The 20,298-nt window shown below is 41.7% G+C and overlaps 1 pseudogene across 1 annotated transcript; it reads left to right on the forward strand.

The window, feature by feature from the left end:
* The first annotated feature begins 1,276 nt into the window (after window positions 1-1,276).
* On the forward strand, window positions 1,277-14,226 carry LOC308287212 (annotated as a pseudogene). Its single transcript, XR_013963352.1, has 14 exons — window positions 1,277-1,397; window positions 1,725-1,909; window positions 2,860-3,014; window positions 3,116-3,540; window positions 4,119-4,266; window positions 4,548-4,727; window positions 7,049-7,109; window positions 8,355-8,542; window positions 9,674-9,858; window positions 10,128-10,282; window positions 10,383-10,511; window positions 11,017-11,146; window positions 11,971-12,124; window positions 13,688-14,226. The product of XR_013963352.1 is annotated as an uncharacterized misc_RNA (transcript).
* The last annotated feature ends 6,072 nt before the right edge of the window (window positions 14,227-20,298 follow it).

Genomic DNA, 20,298 nt, shown 5'->3' on the forward strand with positions numbered 1-20,298 from the left:
GTCTGCTAAATTAACCATGGGTCTATTCACATTTTTTTCTTTTGTTTTTCTTGTTAAATTCTCATCTGTATGACACTTTTATTTGTAAAGGATATGCATTTTCTATTATGATGTAATTTTATCCTTTGAATATAAACTATTCCCAGAGAATGACACTTCTCAAGGCCCTGGAGGGTTTTTAAGGCATCTCCTTCACATTTTCTAATTCTTTGTAAACAATTTTACATTTTCTTGTAAGTGAAAACAAACAACTGGAGACTGAGGAAAATCTCCCATGTTTATTTATTAAAACTGGTGGTAGACAGTTAAAAAGGAAATTTGCAGAACCAATCCAAAGTCTTTAAGGCAGTTCTTTATACTGGGGCGGTGGCATGATTGGTCTTCAGTAGGCGTAGCTTTGTTAGTGGCTGTTGCTGTTTTATAGCAACACCTTGCATTTAGAAGTCCCCAAATGAACTGTAAGTGGAGATCTTTGTATGGCAACATGAGACTATTTACAAAGTCATGAAAAAAAAAAAACGATAAAAGAAAAACATCAGGCTATGTTTATATTACATGCACCTCCATTACAATAGTAGCACCCTCCTCTCCTCTCCTCTGCTCCGCTATCTTCACTCATACACACACAGCAGCGCCCATCCCTCTACTCGACATCTGCTTGCACCCTACCGTAAACATTACCATAAACGGTTGACCGTAAAGACAACTTGTAAATCTTTCCCAGCAGAGCACAACCTTTGTGTAGTCGGGAAGTCACATGATGATCTTGTTTTTTCTTCCTTCATCCTATGCAGAACAGAAGTAGGGAGTGGGATGTGATCTAAATACTAGAGGAAGGTGGCAATGCAGAACTGAGCACTGGAAAGTTGGACAGAGGAAGGTATTGTTTCCATGGGGAATACGTGTTTTTGTACTGCTGAATCAGCCAATATTTCACACAAGACCTGAACTCAGCTATCAGGGGTAAGGACTTGTTACTTCACAATCTATACTTGTTGCACAGTGTTAATACAAGTTAAATCTAGAATAAAGGAAATATGTAACCATATAAATTACATGGTCAGTCAATGCACACTTTTTATTTTGAGTAAAATATCATACAGTAGGTGTAGAAAAGTGATATATAAATGCAATTTAATTTGAGATATTTATGTGTTTATTCAATATGGGTACTGAATACGCGTATTTGTGTCCTATCCTGTGCGCTTTGCAGGAAAGGCTAGCCTACCGGTATATCCAAAAGTGAAGCTCATCCAGACTCCAGAGTGTTGGGTCTATGGCTGTCTGCTGTCTCAGTGAGGAGGATAAAGAGGCTCGTCGGATCAATAAGGAGATAGAGAGACAGCTCAGCCGGGACCAAAAGAATTCCCTAAAAGAGTACAAGCTACTGTTTCTTGGTATAAGCCTGATCAAATAAACCATATATTATGTATTGTGTATTGCACAAATGTTGTGAACTATTGAGAGATATAGGCACTTGATATCAGGGACATTGCAAAGAAAGTTGGAGAGGCAGGTGCTGACATTTCTAAAAGGGCCTTTTAGTGAAAATATTGTTTTGTGACGCGTTGTGAGCTTGGAGGTTGGCTGTTTTCGGGGCCTGATACCACACTGAACTAATGCTGGAGATGTGGTCCCCATCTCCATCTTCACAACTCAAAACTTTAAATCCAAATGAACCTATACTGAACTATATACCACTTGATGTGTTTGTCAAATTTTAGGGACCGGTGAGAGTGGGAAGAGCACATTTCTCAAACAAATGAGGATCATTCATGGTTCTGGATACTCTGAGGAGGACAGGAGAGGCTTCACCAGGCTGATCTATCAGAACATCTTCACAGCAATGCAGTCTATAATTCATGCTATGACCACACTACAGATCCCTTACACATATGAACACAACAAGGTACAGTAATGCACTTTCAATTACAGTACTGTACTATTCACTTTTGTTGCACAACAGGCATGCAGCATACAACTTCTTAAGAAATTACCATATCTGACATAAACTGAAAAAGCATATGATATGACATGCATTTATGTGGGAAATTGAAATCATGAATTACATTGCTATGGTGAGTTATTTCCTGTCAGAGCACTGAAGGCACCTTGCCTACTGTAACGTATACGTACAATTACTTATGTATATACGTGCATGCACGCATGCACGCACGCACGCACCCACACACACACACGCACACACCCACACCCACACCCACACCCACACGCACACGCACACGCACACGCACACGCACACACACACACACACACACACACACACACACACACACACACAGCATCTAGATCAGGGTTCCCCAATTAGTTTTCCCCAAGGGCCGAATTATGTCTAGGGTACCAAGCTGAGGGCGACAACATTGCAGGGGGCGACGGTGGCGTTCCCGCTACTCCAGCGACAGTTCAGATATCGTCGTTGTCGGGTGAAAATCTTGTATGTCCAAAACTGTTCGTTTTGAATTTATCATTTTATCATCAATTTATAATTTTTTTAATTATTTGAACTAGTGAAAACAGCCGATCTACAAGCACACAACGCCTCGCACCGCGAGGCGTTGTGTGCTTGTAGATCTGCTGTTTTCACTACTTTTGTGCGACGGCCTTGCTGATTTGCGGAAGAACATAACAAATTTGGGGATACGAGATTTCCACCCGACAACGACGATATACTAGTGTTGTTGCTGCTCTTATACCACCATTATTACTGGGGTTGGTGTGGGCCAGACAGTAGCCCCCTGCGGGCCGCAAATGGCCCGCGGGCCGCCTACTGGGGAACCCTGATCTAGATGGATGGATGGATGGATGGTATTATGAATGATGATGTCTTCTCTGCTTGCTCAGGCCTATGCCAGGACAGTCAGTGAGGTAGATGTGGAGAAGGTCACAACCTTTATGAATCCATATGTTGAAGCCATCAAGAGCCTATGGATTGACCCTGGGATCCAGCAATGCTACAGTCGGAAGAGAGAGTACCAGATCTCAGAATCAACCAGATAGTGAGTGGACACAGAGACCAAATCAACATGTCTGAGACTGCCAAATACCACTGCTTCTGAACGTTGTTCCTTCCTTCTGTCCCCTGCTCATGTGTTCACAGCTATCTCAATGCCCTTGACCGCATCACTGATTCGGCATATGTGCCCACACAACAGGATGTCCTGAGGGTGAGGGTTCCCACCACAGGTATTATGGAGTACCGTTTTGCCCTCAATGGCTGCGTCTTCAGGTGAGCCCAATTGGATTCCCTAGTATTGTGCTCACTATAGTCTGTTTTGTCTCCGCTAATAGGCCTGCTCGCCTTCCCATGGGCTGTGTCAGTCATGGGGTGCATAACATACGATTCCAATTTGGGTATGTTTGGATGTTGTTATGTCCTAACCCTGTATTTCTAGGATGGTAGATGTTGGTGGTCAGCGTTCAGAGAGGAGAAAGTGGATCCATTGTTTTGATAAAGTTACCTGTATCATGTTCCTGGTAGCCCTCAGCGAGTATGACCAGGTCCTTGTTGAGTCTGTCCATGAGGTAAGACTGAGACTGTAGTGATGACAAGGCAGCTTAAAACCCCTTCTCCCCCACTTCTTCCCTGGTTCTCAATCTATTTTCTATAAGACCCAACAGACTATGGCAGCCCATTATTCCTTCCTTTCTAGACTGTGATTCAGCAAAGACCCGCTGTGTCTTCGCTGAATCAAGGCGTAAAAAAGAATAATGAAATGCATGTGTGACTGGGCCCTAAAAGGGAGTTCCCACCAGAAGATAAAATATCCTTCTAGTATCCTTGAATCACTCCGCTTTGGTCACACAGTTAAGCGTTGGTGGAGGGGACACCAACATCGTCTCAGTTGGGATTTTCCAGCTGGAGTGAAGGCACAAAGGCGACGGAACGATTGGTTCGCATCGTCGCCCCTTTCGCCTTGTTCACACCACTCTATGCAATATTGACTTCATGTAATCACGCCGCTCAAACAAATATTTAATCTAACGAACATTAAGGGTATGATCACTGTGACATTGTGTGTGTGTGTGTGTGTGTGTGTGTGTGTGTGTGTGTGTGTGTGTGTGTGTGTGTGTGTGTGTGTGCGCACGTTTATTCACTACAGAGTCGAATGGAGGAAAGTAAAGCCTTGTTCCAGACAATAATAACCTATTTTCCTAAGTCCGCAGTCCTCTTGTTTCTGAACAAGATAGACTTACTGGAGGAAAAAATCATGTTTTCACATTTAGTGGACTACTTCCCTGAATATGATGGTGAGTCACTAAAATAAGCATGGAGTCTTATAGTCATAAATAGATAAGCATGTTAGTAATTATTAATTCATTTATTTTATTTTATGTTTTTAATGCTAAATTAAAATTTCCCCATGTATTGGTACTGTATTTGTATTGTTTCTTGAAACCTGTTTGTAGGTCTCTGTACTCCTGGTGTGTACAGCAACAATTTATATATATTTATTTTATTTTATTTTATATTTATTTTTATTAAAGCTATTTATCACAATTGAATTCACAGTGCTGTCTCTTTTTACCAGGTCCTCCACAGGATGCCGAGGAAGCAAGAGAATTCATATTGAAGATGTTTTTAGATCTGAATCCAGATCAGAGTAAAGTCATTTACTCCCACTTCACCTGTGCCACAGACACAGAGAACATTAGGTTTGTCTTCCTTGCTGTCAAACACTACATCTTGCAGATCAACCTAGAGGAGAATAGCCTTTTATAAAGTAGCAGAGGTACCACTGCAAAACCTTCTCTGTTTCATCAAAAGAAGCCATCAAAAGTATTTATCCCATCGTTTTTTCATAGAAACTGATAGAAAGTGTCACTCCGCCGAATAGCTTTTCCGCAACATACTGTTCAACTTTTCACATTTATTGGCTCATTGGTTCATAGACCGCACCTCCTCATTATGCGATTCCAATGTGGAGTTGATTGGACATTGAATTGATGATATCTTTGTAATGAATAGGCCCCTCCAACTCATTTTGTAAACCAATTACAGGCCAACAGTATGGAATATAAAGCTATTTGACTATGTGTTTCTGCAACAAACGCAGTGACATTTGTTGCATTTGTGGCACCCCTTAAAGTGAAATAGCCGTTGGCTTTGAGTTGTATTTTCATAATGTGTGTGGTTGTTTTTTATATTTGTATCTCTGTCTGTATGTAACGCCTGACACTGTGGTTCCCCTGACACATCACTGTGACATCACAGGTGACATCACAGTAATGTCAGAAACTCAGAACAGGGATCTCCATATATGTGCATAAAAGGGATCTCCATATATGGGCATAAAGGTATTGTATTTATGATGTCAGACGGCAGAATCCATATATGGCCAAGACAGATGGCGTGACCTTGCCCTTTAGGGCGAGGTCGCTTTTCACTTAGGCGTCTTACTGGTTACATAGGCCTACTGTACAGTACATCTTTTCAAAATTATTACATTATTATGAATTTGTGATGTGAAAGAATTCTGAATGCTCTTCTTGCATTTATTCAGTACCAGAATTATGTGATGGTATATTTGTTTTGTTCAGAGAAATCTAGGTCTAACTATCCAGGTTGATGGCAGCCATCATAGGGCTAGAGATCAGTTTATTGTAACAGCATGTGACAAGTTTGGTTGAATCGATCATGTGAATGTGGAGAATACTGTGTTGATTTCAATAAGTAAAGAGAAGAATGTATGGCTTGAAGCATTTATTGTCATTTTGTGAACATGCATGAGCTTATTGGGTTTGTTACAGTAACTGAAAGTATTTAAAACAAAGAACGTAAAGAAAACCTACCGGCAGTTAAAGTACCGGCATTATTTTTTACTGTTTATTTATATATTAATAAAGACCGACACGGAGCAAAACCCAAATTGAGTCTTACTCCTGTTCTGTCCCTGTTTATTCAGGTTGACTTGCAAATAATCACAAATTCAAATACTGTAGTATCTGTTTATGGAGCCTTGCCACTGGGGCCTGCACAGCTTCTATTTTTATGTATAATTATTTGCATATAGACAATATATAATGTGTCCCAATTGGTATGAGATTGGGACTCAAATCTTTTGGAGTAACAGTGAAGAATGTGTTTTGAAGAAAATGCTAAATGGCAGAAAATCTAGTTTTCTTCAAGCACTTCAAGTCTATATTGGAATCTAAGGTTCAGAGCTATAGACAAAAATGACTTTCATACAGTTAATTCATAAAAAATCTTTAGACCTGACCTTCCACTTTGACAAATTGTACAATCATTTTATATGATATACTCTTCTTCTATAATGTGTATCAAGGTCCTGCAAATTGACATGCCCTACTACTAATGTGTCTATTAAATGAATATGCTTACAGGTTAATAATTACGGTTCTTGGGAGCAGGTTTTAATATCCTTTCTTTACTCTGCTCTGCTGTCTCTCTATCTATACACACAAGCGGCTGCCCCTCCCTCTGCCTTTCCCATCAGAGCACAACCCTCATGCACACACAGGAAGTCACATGATCAGCTTGATTATATTTCCTCCTACCTTATTTTCCTTGCTACGCAGCACAGAAGCAGGGAGTGGGATAGGGTCTGACAAATACAAGGGACAAGGCAAACGTGAGCACTGGAAAGATGAACAGAGGAGCCTTTCATTTCCATTGAGTATTATGTGTTTTTGTACTGCTGTCTAAGACAATATTTCACATCACCACAACAACAACTTGAACTCAGCTACCATCAGGGGTAAGGACTTGTTATTTCATAGTGTACTGTTTTGCACAGTGTGATTACAAGTTGTACACTCTTACTTATTTATTATTTCTCCTGAATTAAGCAATATTAGATTACATGAGCGCCTTGTTCCTCACCGTACAACAGTCGTGGCAATAATGAGGGTAAAGTAAATATTGTGATTGTACTGTACAACAGTTCTCAGCAAAATAAAACACAATGAAAATGTATTAATATTGTGGGGCAATTTGCTCTCAAAATAACCTTGTGTGTGTGTGTTATCTCCGTTTCCATGGAAACACATGGCAACTGCCTGACATCTCTAGTACTGTTACCTGTTTACTCATCCAGTCCAGAGTCCAGACCCATAGCTCTGATGCAGCCAATGTGAGATAATGAGCTAAAACGGACATTAGGGCTTCTTTGGAAGACTGACAGACTGGGAGTGCACTGTGCACTGTGCACTGTATGTCTGTGTAGTGTAATACAGGCTTTCAACTGCTGCAACAGCGGCCACCACACTCATTGAGGAATACAGTGAACTTGAGACAGAGACACAATTATGATTATGACATTTATCTCAACTCATGATGTAGCTACAATGAATACACGTCAAGGGGTAGCCTACACTTAAACGTCATCATGTAATGTGTAACTATATACTTTGTATACTTAAATAAACGTTTATTATTAGTTTGCATGGATCTGATCACACATGCTGCTTGATTGCTTCAAAAAACACTAATGACGTAGAGTTGGCTTACAACTCTCTAAACTCTAAACCTACAGTATAAATGTGTTCTTTATTTAAAATATTTGATTAGTTCAAATTGCATTTAAGAATGAACACTGGAAGCTGTCTGATCTCATTAAGCAATACTAATGTATGCAAAGCTGGAAAATACTGTGGTGGACATTTTGTGTCATTATTTCTTCCTGAACAGACAACAACATTCCTGGATTGTCCAGGCAAATCATACGCATGAAATGGCACAGTAGATTCTGTCTGTCTGTCTGTCTGTCTGTCTGTCTGTCTGTCTGTCTGTCTGTCTGTCTGTTTCATACCCAATGTGCCTTATCACACAACAAATTACATTAAAACCATTTAATCTCTAGTATCAAGTGTCTGTAGCCTACTCTGACACTTATATGATTTGTTAAGATGTGCAGTGTGTATTTATATATTATATAGTGCAATTGTGCATGCAGCTTCTCACACAGCTGATAACAGTCCAAGGTTGTTGTCACAAATTGCCTGTATAAATCAAGTTCAGTAGATACTGTAAAAAGTATGTAGCCTAAGCCTGTAGGTCTGTTGCCTAAACACAAATCCAGTGGCTTTAATCAATAGACTATTATGGTGAGGGCTGCCCACAGAAATAAGTGGGCTTTTGTAACAGTGAATGGGCCCTCCTCACGTTAACTCTTTAACACGCCCTGAGATATGCACCTAGTCTACACCACACTTTTTTACAGGCAATACTTTTTTCCCCTAACCGTTCTATAGTGGCCCATCCCTTGATTTAATAACACATCGTTTCACATTTAGTCAATATGGGTACATTATTTAATGTGTTTATTTCAATATTTCTGAAAAGTATTTGTGTCTTGTCCTGTGTACATACTTTGCAGGAAGGATTTGGACTGTCAACTAGCCTTTATCCAAAAGTCAAGCACATCCAGGCTCATGAGAGTTGGTTCCATGGCTTCCTTCTGTGTCAGCAAGAAGAATGAAGAGGCTCGTTGGATCAATGAGAAGATAGAAAGACAGCTCCTACGGGACAAAATAAAAAACCAAGAAAACAAGTTGCTTTTGCTTGGTAGGCAGATCAAATGAACCATATTGTGCAACAGTGTCAGTGTACAATGACCAATGTACTGATGAACTGTAGGCTGTGCAGTTTGTTTATTAGAGTTAGCCAAAGTCACCACTTTTCAACCTATCTTTATATAATTGGTCCTCACTCATGTTCATGATAAAATAACTACTCGGTCTGTCATGTCTCTGGAGGGCTGTGGGCAGTTCAGAAAACATGTCTACCAGTGACATCATCGATGGGAAATCCAAGCTACTAGAAACTGCAGGCTTTCTATTCCTGAAAAGTTACCATGCTATACTGGAAGCCTTGTTCTTGCGATAATAACATTTAACATTTTAAATCACAGACAGAGAAACACAATTGTGCTTATTTTATTCTGAACATTAGGACCAATTATTTAAAGACAGGATGAATCCAAACCATTTATTATTGTTCAGCAAAAGAAAAGTATACCATTTTCTGTTAGTGATATTACCACTGCATAACAAGCCATGTGAGTACCTTTAGATGTAGATGAAACAGATGGTTTAGTGAGTTAAAAATGTTTGGTGCTTTGTGCCCCATTAGATTTACCATAAAATCATCTACTCAGGCACATTGTTAATCTCCGCTACACATGCACAATCATGCATGGTTGCAGCAAAGACTCCCCACTTCAAACATATACAACAACCAGAACCAGCTAGACTTTTATCAGAACAAGATTAGAATTGAATAGTGCCCAGTTATTTTAAACTATGATTGATATTGATACATATGTATATGAATGTTATGTAGTTATACACAAAGTAATGTACTACAGAGGACTGTGATTACCTGACTATTTGCCATTTACTGGGGGAATGTTATACTAACTCATATCTATTCAGGGTCTGGGTACTAGCGTATAATCCGCTTCTCTGTCCGAAAACAAATTATACGTTAGCACCCAGACCTTCAGGCCTTCAGGCTATTGACAGATACAAAGGTGCATACAATCATTAGTAAGAGGCAGACAATTAAAAAACAAAAAAGAATAATGAAAAATGGTTAAGACTAATTGAAATCCAAATTAATCTACACACTGAGACTATTCCACTTTACACAGTATATTGTGTACAATATACAGTATATGTGTTTGTTACTTCTTAGGGACTTGTGAGAGTGGTAAGAGCACATTTCTCAAACAAATGAGAATCCTTCATGGTTCTGGATACTCTGAGGAGGACAGGAGAGGCTTCACCAGGCTGATCTATCAGAACATCTTCACAGCAATGCAGTCTATAATTCATGCTATGACCACACTACAGATCCCTTACACGTATGAACACAATGAGGTAATGGTATCTGCTTTATTTATTCTACTATTCCCATTTGTTGCACAACAATCAGGTGCAGGCATGCAACTTCTACTTGAGATGATCAGTTGACACTGTTCATTGCATTTACAATTGGGTCTGGAACCTGTTCACGCTGGTCAATGCTTTGTATATGTTTAAGTTGTGGCAGGTCGGATAAGTCTATGCCTGGACATGCCCTTTCATCAGCGCATATTGACATAGCTAATTAACAATTTCTGTTGTGTTTAATGTCTCTGCTTGCTCAGGCCTATGCCAGGACAGTCAGTGAGGTAGATGTGGAGAAGGTCACAACCTTTATGAATCCATATGTTGAAGCCATCAAGAGCCTATGGATTGACCCTGGGATCCAGCAATGCTACAGTCGGAAGAGAGAGTACCAAATCTCAGACTCAGCCAGATAGTGAGTGGACACAGAGACCAAATCAACATGTCTCTGTCTTTGCCAAATACCACTGATTCTGATGCTTCAGTCTGTATATCCCCTCTTCATGTGTTCACAGCTATCTCAATGCCCTTGACCGCATCACTGATTCTGCGTATGTGCCAACACAACAGGATGTCCTGAGGGTGAGGGTTCCCACCAGAGGTATTATGGAGTACCGTTTTGAAGTGGGTAACTGCATCTGCAGGTGGGCTAATTCTAAATACCCAGTTTTGTGACTGCTTCATTAGTCTGTCTTGTCCTATGTTACTAATAATTAGAATATGGTGTGTATGAAGCATTTAAGGATTTAAGCCATAGCAACAACAATGTTACAAAGAAATACCATTCATCAACCACAAATTGTTTCCAATTTCTACAGTACTTTACATAATTGCACTCTTGCTATGTTGAGTGCCTTTTGTCTGAGAAAAGCATAGTGTGTTCGAGAGGAACTGTCCTCACACATTTCAGACTATATGAAAGTAATGAAGTAAGTAATTAAACAAGTAAGGAGACACTTGACAGGCAAATAGAAAGTAACTGTGAGGTAAATTCAGCTTAATTGTAATATTCACATTTTGATGTTCCTTCCGTAATGTAGTGTCATTTTAACATTGAACAATGTTAGATAATAGATTATTGCAATTTTATTCACAAGGTATTGTAGGTGCTGGGTTTTTGTCCACTATGTCCTTAAAATGTATTTCCAGGATGGTAGATGTTGGTGGTCAGCGCTCGGAGAGGAGAAAGTGGATGCACTATTTTGAGGGGTTTAGAGCTGTCGTATTCATGGTAGCCCTCAGCGACTATGACCAGGTTCTTGCTGGGTCTGTCAATGGGGTAAGACTCAGGCTGTATTCAGCATCATGCAAAACACTTACACTACACATGAATTAAAGTTGCAATGTAACACCCAACATCCTAAACATGTACGCATAAAACTAGTCTCTAATATAAGCATTGCATTGCAGTGTGCAGTATTTGGAATATGGTGCGGACATGGGGGGGGGGGGGGCAAGACAGAAGGAATCAGTATGTAAAATATGCATAAGCTGTGACAATATGAACATTTCACTGAATTCAACAGATGCCACAACAACTGGCGATTCTCAAACAAGGTGATGAACTGCATCCTGGTTGTAATCAAGCAGTTCAAAGTTCAAATTCAAAATTGAATCTTCCAATTAGATTGAACTTGAAGCACAGCAGCCAATGGTAACCAATAACCATCCATGGTCATCCATGGCTGCCATGCCCAAGGTACCTCAGTAATAACTCAGCCTGCGTATAGCTTTAAGTTCAGCCCAGAATCATCTTTTGATAATCATTATCCATCCGCTGAGCACAGATTGACTATAGATGGAAGTCATTCAATGTGGATAATAAACTAGTCATTTTGAAGGGCAGAATCATTTTGTCCTTTGAATAAGTCCAAATGACCTAGATTTCTATGGAGCTGAACACCGAACATGAGGCTGACTCCTCCATTCTTTCTGTGTCCTCCGGTCTTACACCTTGTCTTCACTCTTGGCTTTCTGTGAGCGTATAGATCACATTTATTCACTTGAAGCTCACCTCTCAGTTAAGGTTACACGTTCAAGTATTATAACTGTACTCCACTCTCTCTGTGTGCGTGTGCATGCGTGTACAATTTCCCCCCACAGAATCGAATGGAGGAAAGCAAAGCCTTGTTCCAGACAATAATATCCTGTGAATGGTTTCAACATTCCAAAACCATCTTGATTATGAACAAGACAGATTTACTGGAGGAAAAAATCATGTTTTCACATTTGGTGGACTACTTCCCTGAATATGATGGTGAGACAACAGACAACCTTTCTAGTAGGGCCACAAAATGTCAATTTCTTGGTTCTTTCCTATGATTTGCATCCCGCCACTCTGACTCATACATATCCATAAACAAACCTGATATGCCATACTGTATATAGGCAGGGCCACAGCCACGTCACTCTGACTCTAATCTCTCAGCACCACTGCCCTACACATGTAATGTTGTTTTAAGTAAGAATAAACATAGAAGCACCCGTTAGGAAGTGGACTAAGAAAGGGCAAGAGACAAACCGAGTTCCTGTTTAGGATGTGGTGCTCCTTGTCTCGCGTGGCCAGACTGTTGCCTAACGCGATTTGCAAATGCTCCCAGCATACAGTCTGGGAGACGGAAGTTCTAACGATGAGTGCGAAATACGGTAAACCGGATGTGACGCACCCGCTCCCTTGGTGCAGTAGCGATAACAAGATAGATATCTACCTTTATTATCTCAAGGGGGAAAATCAGTTGCCCAGAGGCAGCACAGCAGTATAACAAGTCCTGTCTCCTTTCAATATTTTTGGGGGCATTATTTCGTCTCTCTTCGGTGTTATTGGTGTATACTTCCATGATGTTTTCAAATGTTTTCTTAAACTATACACGCATAACAAGAATATGCCGCTTGACTGACTGTGCTAGTCTGTTTCCAAGGGGACTACTGACAGTTCAGTGCAGCAGTGACTACTTCCGATACTCACCGTTCCGGAATTGTAGTTCCAGACTCTATATAGCATTTGAAGATTGTGGAATAGTTGTCTGGCTACGTGAGACTATGGTGCTCCCAGAAGCCTAAACAATGGGGACATTTTAATTTTAATGTAATCATATTTGTATTGTTTACTTAAACGGTTGGTAGATCTCTGAATCAGTTCATCAATTATTAACTTTTTAATTGGCGCGTAAAATTCACAGCCTTCTCTGTTTACCAGGTCCACAACGGGATGCCCAGGCAGCAAGAGAATTCATATTGAAGATGTTTTTAGATCTGAATACAAATAGCAGAACATATATATACCCTCACTTTACCTGTGCCACTGACACACAGAACATTAGAATTGCCTTCCAAGAAGTCAGAGACATCATCTTTCGGACCTGTTGTTTTCGTCAGTACGAACTTCTATGAATAAAAAATGAGAAATACTGCATGGTGCAAAAGGTAGCTAGTAGCTACCTTTAAAGGGCCCTTCGCCTTCAAAAGTTGAGAATAGTAAAACACTTTTGAGAAATGTAAAAATACAAAATAAAAGAAAGTAAGTGCAACTTTTCTCTTCTTGTTATTTGACATGGCCATGGAGATATTGTGTGTATATAGATGCATGTTTGTTCATTTTACTCATCTTGGTTAATCGGTTAATGAAGGCAAAAGTTTGAAAAAGTCATGATATTGATTTGAGGTCATATGGCCCAGCCTCTTGCCTATATTGTATAGCCAAGAAATAGTATTAGACAGTAATGATGGTTTCCTTGTCTGAGCTTTGTTATGGAAACAAAATGCACAACGGTTTATTAACGTATACATTTTGAATTGCCGCTGCTGTCTCTCTTTTTACCAGGTCCACAACGGGATGCTGAGGCAGCAAGAGAATTCATATTGAAGATGTTTTTAGATCTGAATACAAATAGCAGAAAATTTATATACCCTCACTTCTCCTGTGCCACTGATACGCAAGACATTAGAATTGTCTTCTATTATATCGGAGACATCATCTTTGGATTTCATTGTCCCCCAACCCCAGACCGCTATGAACTTCTATGAATACAACCTCATGATATAACAAAAATATCACTTGCACCACCGGTGCAGGAAGAATCTTTGATTTGAACAAGTAGCCTACTTTTTGATAAGTTTGCTCTTTGACACCAGGACAAATGGAGCACTTTTACTCCTCTGTACATACTTCTATATACAGTACATCTATACTGTACATATTTTCAAGTTCCTGCAAACTGAATCATGAAAACCCAACGGCTGAAAAGAAAAATCGACTAATGATGGTGTCTATTTAATTATCTTTCTCAGTAGGGAAATTGTATATCGGCTTACAGATTAATAATACATGGAACTATTCTGTAATAAAGTAATTGCATTCTGGGTGTGTGTACTCTTTACCCTGATTAATACATCTGCACACATTTGTATTCATGTTGTTGCCATGTAAGTGTTTGCCAAATCTTAACTTATAAAGATCAACAACAAGCATCATTGCGTATACACATTTTACTACAGGGCCACTTACCCATGACCCTGGCGGGTGGAAGTTGACATGATCACTCATCAAAGTTTCTTACCCAGCTCTGGCTCCCCTGATCCCTCAGCCATGGCCTTTTAAACTACAAAGGGGGTGGCAGGGGGAACTGCTGTCCAATCTTTCTCCCCCTCTCACGCATCACCGACGGGGCCGGCTAGGCCGATGGGTTATATTTGAACTGAGTCCTGGAATGGCATTCAGTGTCAAGCCCTCATCGACACAGCAGCTTCACTCTCCATGGTTCAATCGGGGCCCTAGCCAAAACTCACGACCCCCGTCCCCAGTCTGGTAACCAATGATGATGCAGATTCACTGCAGGAAGCTGCACCATGAGTTCTGGCTGGCTGGTATACAAGACTGGCGCATCATTGGCATGGACATATTCGACTGCTGGCAAACTGCAGGATATTAAGCCTCAGGCACAGCCTGTGCTCTCATCACCATCAACAACCCAGAGCACTATGGCAGCCTATGAGGGAACCCTGACACCAGACCAGTAAAGGATCCAAGGTGCTACACTGGTCCATACAGCTGGGTTTGATTTCACCAGTGACCATCCAGCTGTCAGCACAGACTCCACCAGGCCCATCATAGGAGAGGACCCCTGCAAAGCTATGCTTAAACTAGTGAGGCCCTCAACCAGAACAGAAGGATCAGTTGCAAAAATCCCCCATACATTTAGCTTCTTGAGCACCCTAAGGTGAGCTCATTAGAGAGAGAGCGAGAGAGAGAGAGAGAGAGAGCGGTGCCCACCCGCTTCATGCCTTACCCTGTCTATTCTGTTGGACATTTTCGGCTGTGTGTGTGTGTGTGTGTGTGTGTGTGTGTGTGTGTGTGTGTGTGTGTGTGTGTGTGTGTGTGTGTGTGTGTGTGTGTGTGTGTGTGTGTGTGTGTGTGTGTGTGTGTGTGTGTGTGTGTGTGTGTGTGTGTGTGTGTGTGTGACATTCTGTTCTGTTGTGAATCTCACAGGATGGGAATGGTGACAGCCTAGCTGTCATCGGGGAGAGCACTCAGCACTACACATGGATAGCTTTGCTGACACAGATTAGTAATGTTTCCTCCTTAGGTTGTCACTTTTGGCTTACTCAAAGGATCAATGTTCTGACACGTTAGATGTCACAGAAAAAGCAGGGTTTGGTGATTCGGAGGGCAGATACATCCTGTGTCTTTGAAACATACTGCACCAGCTATCAGCAATCCTTGTTTTCCCCAGATCTCTATACAGCACATACAGGAGCTAAAAATGAACAGTAGAGGGATAGATGGTTAGGTTATGGATAATTCATGCAATGGAAATACCTACACAGTTGTTTATGGATGAATGATGATGGATATCATTATGTATTGATGCCTCACAATCTGTGCATTTTCAGAATGATCGGTGCGACGATATTTCCCCTTAGAGCAGAATGGAGCAGAATGGCTGATGATGGTACATGATGGGGACGTGGGGTGAATCATCAAGTGGCAGTATTGTAACTGGGATGCGGGGTTGGAAGGGCCACATCATGACGTACAACAATAATTTGTTCTCCGTCAGAAAAGTGCTCATGTCTGGCTGTGTGAGTGGCTCACGACACACTCACAGTTTCCAAGAAGTGATGCTTGACACAAAATGTTACCATAGATACCTGCTCTGAGGGCTTTCTTTCCACACACGCCCCCAGTCGCTTCCCTGCCGTGCGTGGCATCAGGTGTTAGATTGCTGAAAGTCATTGGATTTTCTATTTGTTGCATGCTCGTACATCACTGCCTCATGTACAACTTGCTCTATATTGTTTGCAGCCCAGATCAAGAAGGCAAGTGCATTTCTCTTACATTTTAAAGGCATTCATTTTAGATGCCATTCTTATTTGAAACAGTATTTGGTTCAAATTACTTCATCATTATCCACTTAGACACCTGCAATATCCTTACTTTAAAGGTGATACACCATGAAATTTCACTTTTCCTATTTTAAAACCTTTTTTTGGGGTCCCACTAGCACCTTCTATCCTCACAAAGTCCCATTTCTGACCGTTGTGTCTTTCTCTGGTTTTGAGAAGGCGAAGGTTAAAAGTATCCCACGGGTTCTCAAAACAGGCTGTCCAGATTTGCTGCCGATTGTGACGTCATCTGCCGATTGTGACGTCATCACAAAGAAAAAGAAAAAGATTTTTGGGGGGGTGGCGCAGTTCAGGCCAAAGGTGGTACTGCAGCTGAAATGCTCTGAGAGCCATTCAAAAATGAGAGAGGCTCTCTATTCAGGAGTGGTAATTTAGCCTCAAACCTTTTGAAAAACGTTTTTGGGACATAAACAATATGACATAAATACTTTTTAAATGCATGGTGTATCACCTTTAAAGTACCAAAAATCTCTCAAGGATCAGGACGAAGGCCATTTTATCCCTCTGTCGCTTCAAAACTTCCCTATATTGAATATTCACATCTTGATCCAGCTTGTTGTTTACTGTACCTGTAGGGACACTGATGTATTTGCACTGTGCCCTTATTTCTCTTCTGTTGCTCAACAGCTGATGGTGTGGTGTTCATATGGGACCCCCTCGAAAATGTGATGCTGCATCTCAGGCTATATCTCTTCAATAAAAATCTGCAGTAGCAGACCTACACAGTGCGTCAATGTCTTACGACCAAGTAATATGGCAATAACTTACAAAAAAAAAACATTAAAACAATGAAATATGGAGATACAAAGTTTCTGCCTTGCATGGTATTTTGAGGGTATTCTCTTCTCACCTTTTGTGTTCGGTGTCAAAATGTGTAACCGAAAGCCTTTAACAATAGCAAAAGGGCAAATTACCCCGGCCGCTCCCCGGGTCCCCTTCCCTCCCCACCGTTTCTCCTTTTCCTCTCCCTCTCTCTGTCTCTCCCTCTCCTACCGCTCTGCCCTGGAAATGTGTTGGCTCTCACCGCTGATTGCCAGTGGGCGGCCGAGGAGTCAGCTGGGGGTGTGGGAAGTGCAGGCTGCCTAACGGTGGGGGGTGGGGGGGGGGGGGGGGTGGTTGGGGGGCATTGGCAGGTACAACTGCCCCCCCCCCCCCCCCCCCCCCCCACCGGGGCTCCATGCAGGCTGCTGACTGGCAGCGAGGACGGAGCACCTTGGAGACGAGGTGCAGAGGTCAGGCTGTTACCGTGTTGTTGTAGCAGCCTGTGGGGAACACATAATCTGATTAGTGTCAGAGTAGAGAGGTTGGAAACAACGTCTGCAGACTGCCACAGGGCTCGGACGCATTTGGAGGTGCTGAGGTGCCCAGTTAGTGTTTAATGGTTTTTAGATGGTGTGCACTCTGGGCAAGGTCATATCTCACAACGATTATTTTTCTATGGCTCACAATGTGAAAAGCAACAGGCCCTTTGAGATAAACAACTACACTGTTGTGCATGAAAATGATCTTGGTAACCAATGATAACAACTTAAAGGGGAATTCCACTCATTTTCAACATTGAACTATGTCATTAATATACCTTAGAGTTGTTGTGTGGAAATAGGATAAAGGTCCCCCCCTTCTGTGTTGCATAGAACTGGAGGATTGATTGTGGGGTCATGTGATCAGTGACATCATGAAGGTGTACTCTTTGGCTTGCAGAGTACATCTTTTTTCTTATTTCCAAACTCTAAGGTATATTAATGACAAAGTTCAAAGTTGAAAATTTGTGGTACTCCCCTTTAACGTCCGTTTGAGGAGGCTGGGTTGGGTTTGTGAGTGACTAGGGTTTTACCCGCTAAACGTTATCCACCTGTTTCCGCGGGAATTTAGAATTATGTGTGGGTCACATCCGGGTATTCTGGGACCGTCAATGACGGTCGGGATTACGATTACGTCACGCTCTCACACTCGGCTCAGCTCGCCTGCGACGCAGCTGCGAGACGGAAATGCCAGCCCCTGTTGCGCAATGTACGATAGGATGTTGGAAACTTGTGGACGCTTAGTTTCTGCTATTTTCCCTGAATGTTAGCGAGGATGTTAAGAGGAAGTGTCCAGACCTTGGCTGTTTGCTCTCTTTTGCTATCGTCTGAGTAAACCTACTGATTTTGGTGACCCCAGCCCTCTAATCTAGGACCATTACGGCATTATGACATGTCCACTTGCATGCAATATATCTAAAAGATTAATGGGTAGATTGCCAGGAAGGTTGCTGAGCACAATCTTCCTACCTGGGGTAAAGACCTTTCTTTTGATCTCCCATAGTGGGAAGAAGGGCAGTGTTAGTTGGTACAAACCACTTTGGCTCATTTGGGTGTAAGGAGCAGCATGGCCTATAGGGGTCACTATAGCAAGGGCTCTTGTTACAGTGGCCTGCCTTCACCTCCCTGTCTCCCATTCTGCTTTTGCTTCTGCGCCTGCGGTTCATCACCATTTGCCCGAATGGCCTCTGTCTTTAGTCACTTAGACACACAATGTCTCCCTGGGGACAATTTAGGCTTTATACATTTCCTCCTCATTTAGTTTTCCAGCTGCATGGTGACTGTGTACTGGGCAATGACTCCTCAAGTGTGTGTGAGCATATTTATGATGTGTGTGTGTGTGTGTGTGTGTGTGTGTGTGTGTGTGTGTGTAGATACATACCTTTATTATCCCAAGGAGGAAATTCAGTCACCCAGAGGCGGCACAGCAGTTAAGGTTACAAGCTATATGAAAAAGACAAAAGTAGCTACTGTTGTGTACAGTGAAAAAAGAAAACAAGGAAGAAGAATCAACAATAAAGAACAAAAGTAAAACGTAAAACAAAAAGATATATAAAGATATCCCAATAGTAGGCTTATGTTAATATTATCCACTGTCTTTGACGTACCCTTGGTCCAATATGACATTCTTCTGTAGCTTTGTTTATGTCATAACATAAAGGGCAAATGTGCATTTCTATAGCACCTTTCAATTCATAGGACCTTTATTGGCATGAGAAAACATACGTTTACATTGCCAAAGCAATTGTCAAAAACATAATAAAACAATTTAAGAGAAAAATGGCTTACACAACCACAAATGTTCATTTGCTGTTAGAAAGTTAAAATACCTGTTTGGCAAGGGTAGCTTTGAAAGCGTTTTGAACAAATAGCAGCAATCTTTCAGGATTTGGGACGATTAGTGTGTGTGTGCGTGTGTGTGCCTGCATGGGTTGCTCAACAGTGTCACTGGTCACCCAGCGGTATTGCAGCTCATGCTACAGACACATTTACATACATAGTTACCTACACGCGCAGTCACGCATAGGAGACGGTGTGCCACCATTCAAAAAACTCAGATTTAAATTTGTTTTAAGGTAAGAGCTCCATTTATATTTATATACCTTCTCCAAAGACCTTTACGATGCATTGCACGCATGCGTGGGTGAGGGTGCATGCATGCATGCACGCACACACCCACACCAAATGGTATAGGAAACCATGCAAGGCGCAGGTACAGTTAGTGGTTAAATGTCTTCCTCAAGGACTCTTTGACACACGGTAGGGTGGAGCGGGGTGTCAAACATAGCCTGGCATAGCCAGCCTATATACTAATGCAGCTAACTAACTGCAGTATCTGCAGTATCCCCTCCTTGTTTTATAATGGGTGGATGGTCTAGCTGAGCTAGGCTATGTCAAACCAGCAGGAACCCTCCAATTATAAGATGGCCACTCTACCTCCTGAGCCTCTGCCGCTCCGAACACCCATGCACGCACATGAACACACACACGCACGCACGCACGCACGCACGCACGCACACACACACACACACACACACACACACACACACACACACACACACACACACACACACACACACACACACACACACACACACACACACACACACACACACACACACACACGCGCGCGCGCGCGCGCGCAGCACACACACACACACACACACACACACACACACACACACACACACACACACACACACACACACACACTGACACACACACGTAG

This window comes from Nannobrachium achirus (assembly GCF_963921795.1).
Source record: "Nannobrachium achirus genome assembly, chromosome: 1".
In the NCBI taxonomy this organism is placed as follows: domain Eukaryota; kingdom Metazoa; phylum Chordata; class Actinopteri; order Myctophiformes; family Myctophidae; genus Nannobrachium; species Nannobrachium achirus.